The sequence below is a fragment of the Mastomys coucha genome, unplaced genomic scaffold (genome assembly GCF_008632895.1).
Source record: "Mastomys coucha isolate ucsf_1 unplaced genomic scaffold, UCSF_Mcou_1 pScaffold17, whole genome shotgun sequence".
Lineage (NCBI taxonomy): Eukaryota > Metazoa > Chordata > Mammalia > Rodentia > Muridae > Mastomys > Mastomys coucha.
Genome location: NW_022196899.1, coordinates 27,695,012 through 27,700,547, shown reverse-complemented (window position 1 = coordinate 27,700,547; position 5,536 = coordinate 27,695,012).

The following is a 5,536-nucleotide window of genomic DNA, read 5'->3' as shown; positions in this document are numbered from 1 at the left end:
TACAGGTACTGATGGCCATGCTCAGCTTTTATACCACTGCTAGGATCTGAACTCGCATTCTCCTGTTCTGGGAGTCTTTCAATACTATTCTTCTGTAAATAATATTTTATTTTAGAATAACTTTAAAATTTACAGAAAAGCTGAGTAGTATAGGGTTCCTGTGTATATTCTTCTTCTAGTATAACATGATGTTAACAGATTGATTACTGTGGAATAGTTGTCTAAGCAAGAAATCTAATGTAAATTCTAGATTTTGCTAAAGTGTCTCTAGTCCAACCCCCAGACACTTTCCCTCCCTCCCTCCCTTCATTTCCTGTTCTAAGATTCAGTCATGAATATCAAATTACATTTGGTCATGTGTCATTGTCTCCTCTGACCTATGACAGTTTTGTTCATATTTTATGCATGCATGTAGGGGTTTTGTTTGTTTGTTCCTTTTTGAGAGGAGATTTCACTGCATAGCTCAGGCTTCATGAACTTTCTCTGTAGCCTAGGGTAGCCTCAAACCTGCAACCTGCTGCCATCAACTCCCATCTGATAGGATTGCAGCTATGTAACCTCCAGCTCTTCCTGTGGTTTTCATGACCTTGACAGCTTTCAGAGTGTTGTTCAATGTCCTTCAACTCCATTTTATTTAATGGTTTCCTCCTGACTAGACTGAAACTGTGCTCTGGGGTAAAGACTGCCCAGCAGGGGATGGTGAGATGACTCAGCAGATAAGAGCACTGACTGCTCTTCTGAAGGTCCTGAGTTCAAATCCCAGCAACCACAGGATGGCTCACAACGACCTGTAATGAGATCTGACACCTTCTTCTGGTATGTCAGAAGGCAACTACAGTGTACTTACATATAATAAATAAGTAAATCTTTTTAAAAAATAAAGTTAAAAAAAAGAACTGAGCAATTTTTATAATTATTTATAACATTTTCAATATATCATTCTATAACTGCTTATTTAAAAGGAGAGATCCATTACTATGTCCAAATAGCACCTAGGCCAACATTTACTGAACACACACATCAATCCCTTATTAGTGCAAAGGACTTGAGTTTACTCCTTGTTGTCTTCCTTCAGGTATTAAAATATTCAGAATAATCCAGTGAATTAACTTTATGATCCAATAATAATTCAGAACTCAATGGTTTCCAAAAGCAGAAAGTACTAATAATGATTTCAACTAAATGAGTCTCATGCTTAATATGATTCTAACAGTGAAAGGTTTCCAGAGCTTAGTCGTAATTAAAGGCTGACTGAGAGAATGCAGCAGCTATCTATATGGTTTCATTGAACCCTCTCATTACCTCTTTAACATAGACATTATTATGCTATATTTTGCAACTGAACAAAGGTATATAGCAAATAAAGAGTCAAATCAGTATTCATCTCAATCTTTCCAATTCCAAAGTTCATGCTCTTAACTGTGACATGACAACATCTTCGTGTAATTATAGTTAATTAAGGGGGAACATGAATAAGAGTTAGAGGGGAGGTGCTACTTAAGAAGAAATGAGCGGAAGTTAGTGAAATACAAGAATGGGCTTGGGGCATTGCTTAGCTCATGAAGTGCTTGTTTACCCAGTAGGCATGAAGCCCTGAGTCAGAACCTGTGTTCCTCAAAAGACCCAGTACAGTAGTCCAAGTCTGTTACCCAGCATTGAGGAGTCAGATACAAGAGGATCCCTGGGGCTGTTGACCAGCCAACCTAGCCTCATGAGAGAGCCTAGGGTTCACAGAAAGACTGTCTCAAAATTCAGGAGAGCAGTGCCTTAGGAACATCCAGTGTTGGCCTCTGACCCCCCCTGCCCCCTCCCACACTAAGCTTTGGGAGTGGAAATGGAATTTGTTCAACTAATCAGTTCCAAAGTATTCAGTCTTGGGTAGTGCATCTCAGCCTACATACTTTAGAGAGTACACAGCAGACTCTTTCTTCTGGAAAAAAAATTGCATCTCTCCATTTTAGTTTTTATTTTTATAAAAGAAAATTCTACCAACAAGAGAATCAATCTATTCTCCGGGTATTTTACAAATAGTTGAAATGTCCATCCCTAACCATTTTTCCTGGCTACCCTGTTGTTTTGCTATCTCCCATGTCTCTGGATAATCAGTGCCCATGTCCTGGAGGCCTGGCTCCCTTCCTTCCTGTGCTGCCTTTCTCATGACTATTTTCCTTGGTGCCTGATGGCCCCAAAACTCACCATTGCTGCCCCCACAATGTCCCATTGGGAATTTTGATACATCAATAGTTTATATAATCCATTCATTCTGAGCTGGGCTATTTTCATGATGTTCCTTCACTTTTTCTGTGTTATTTATGTTATTTTGTTTTTATATTTATTTATTCACTCATTTTTTTCTTTGTTATTGCATGTCTAGACTGACTTTGAATTCCTGACCCTCTTTCCTCCACCAGGGATCCCAGGTCTGCCCACCACACCCAGATATTCTCTCATTCTTACCATGCTCACTGTCTGGTTGCTGTATTCTTTTTTTTCTTCTTCAATATTTATTTATTTTATATATACAAGTACACTGTCACTGTCTTCAGACACACCAGAAGAGGGCATCGGATCCCATTTCAGATGGTTGTGAGCCACCACGTGGTTGCTAGGAATTGAACTCAGGACCTCTGGAAGAGCAATTTGCGCTCTTCACTGCTGAGCCATCTCTCCAGCCCTGGTTGCTATATTCTTTAGACTGCTAACCAATGCTTCTTTTCTCTACTTTATAACTGTGCTTTGGTTTCTTTTCTAACAATCCCTTCAAGTTTTCTAGTTAGCTTTTCTTTTTGAATACATTATTAATTTCTAGAAGTGCTGTAACTTTTGTCTTTGATTTGTTATTATTGTGTATGTGTGTATGGTGTGGTGATGAGGGTGTATGCGTGTGTATGTATGTGGTGTATGTTTGTGAGGTGTGGGGTGGGGTGTGTGTATGTATGTGGTATGTGATATGTGTGCAAGTGTGTGTGTGTGTGTGTGTGTATGGTATGTGTAATGAAGTTATACTTGTGTCATGGTGAGTGTGTGGTAATCAGAGACAACTCTAAGGAGTTGATTCTTCTTTTACCATGTGAGGTCAGAATATCAAACTCAGACTTGGCTATAAGCACCTTCACCTACTGAACCATCTTGCTGGTCCTACTTTTAAAGGTTACCTGCAAAACAAACCAAAAAGTAAGAAAAAGTATTTTCAATTTTACCACATATTTCTTGTTTTGGACATTAATCACCTGTGCTGATTTTGATTTTATTGTCTCCATGAGGCACTTTGAAAAGTAACTACAAATGATGCAGACTTTAGATTTGTTTAAAGTATTTGGGATAACAAGTAAAATTACTTAGGAACGCAGGCAAATTTAATTGCATTCACCCCCAATTTCCTATATAAGAGGAAATTAAAGCCAAAAATAAAAACATAAAAATAAATAACTTAAAAAACTGTCACTGACTAATGCTTTCACACGTTAATAAGAGGATAGAGAATTGGTTTTCTAAAACATTTTTAAGGTTTTATTTTGCAATATTATGAAAGGTGCATCAAAGAAAATTATTCTAACACTCTACAAAGCATGGCAGAAGCACAGCTCTGGACCATTATGATAAGAGAAATTGGGTAGAGCCCACATAATCTGCATGTGAATTTGATTAAAATGTTTTGCTTTAAGTACACACCACGTGATGTTATGAGAAGGGGCTTCTCACACAGGGACGTGCGGCTGGGCAGACAGGCCTGCACCACTGAGTTGCTCAGGCATTCTTTTGTTTTGATATTTTTTTACTATTGTATTTTTAGATTTAGCAAAACATTTCACCTGCTTCAACTAGTTTGCTTGTTTTTGCTTGCTCGCTTTTCTTTTGTGAGTTTTTCATTCTGTTCTTTGGGAAGAGAAATGAGTTTAGAAGTAGCTATAATGCACACCTGTAATTTCAACACTTGGGACTGGGAGGCGGGATAGTCTGGTTCAAGCTGGCCTGGCTTAAAGGAGACCTTGTCACGACAGACAGACAGACAGACAGACAGACAAATGTAGCCAGGGTGACAGCCCACTGCCATGAGGAACCCATGGGAGCAGGACACATGTGTCCCATTGAATTGAATGAAGTTAAGCACGTACCCATAAGTCTGTAGCCTGGAACTCCAGCAGGCAGGAGGCTGCGGCAGGAGAATCTGGAGTTCATGACCAGAATGAGCTATAGTGATAGCTAGTCTCAAAAGAAAAATAAAAGTCATACTATTTGTAAAATACTCTTTTTAAAACTTATGTTGTTTTATTTTAATGAGGGTTGGCTTAAATTTTCTCATAAAGTCCAGTAAAGCAACTTCTGTAGGAGAAAGGAGAGAGAGCCCAGCAATGACCTCTCTAAGTAGGGCTGTTATTTCACCCCAGTTGGTTTTCTGAAAGTCACATGACATTCCGTCTTTCTTTTCTGTTCTTGCTTTATAAACAGTTTTCAAGGAGGTCGTGAAGTTAAACATTTTTTCTTTTCTGCTACTTATCTTCTTAGGGAAAATGTGTCCTTAGTAAACAACATTTCTGGGTAACAACTATGAATTTTGTCTACTTTTTAAAAAAGATTTATTTATTTATTTATTTATTTATTTATTTATTTATTTATTTTATGTGTATGGGTACACTGTAGCTGTATAGATGGTTGTGGGGAATTGAACTCAGGACCTCTGCTCACTCCGGTCCTGCTTACTCCTGCCCAAAGATTTCAGACCAGAAGAGGGAGTCAGATCTCCTTATGGGTGGATGTGAGCCACCATGTGGTTGTTGGGATTTGAACTCAGGACCTTTAGGAAGAGTAGTCAGTGCTCTTACCCACTGAGCCATCTCACCAGCACAAATTTTGTCTTCTTGATCCTTTATATAAAGGCATTGCTTGAGACAAAGCCCCAGGTTTGGTGCCCAGTCCTTAACAAACAGCAACAAAACCCACAAAACACTAATGATCGCAAATCTACCTGTTTTCTAAACAAAAATACTGTGAAGGTTATTGTTTTGTTCCTGTTTTCATCAATGCAAAGATATCCACATGAGGAACAGAGCCTTGGGAGCTAGGTGAGCACTCCCTACTCCAAATGGGCTCTGGTTTCAGAGTCATTGGATTCAGTAATACTCTGCTTTGGCCTCCCAATTAACAGGTTACATTGAATACCACTATGCCTGACTTCTAAATATGTGTCTTTAAGTGATAATATTTAATAATGAAAATTCACAAAAATGTCTAGGTTTGGCTCTCTGTACAAGAATTTATCACATTAGTACTACGTGATAGTCTGATGTATGGGATAGAGAGAGTTTCTGATCTTTTTAAGCTTGTACACGACTAGTGACTAAGCAAAGCATTCATCATACAGTAAGGGAGGCTTCAACAGAGAAGCCACTACAGCCCAGAGCAAGGCACACTCACACAGCCCAAAAGGAGGCCCTGCAGTCTTTCTAAGCAGAAGCAAATTTCACATTTTATTTATTTATTTATTTGTCTTGTTTTGTTTTGTTTTGTTTTCGAGACAGGGTTTCTCTGTGTAGCC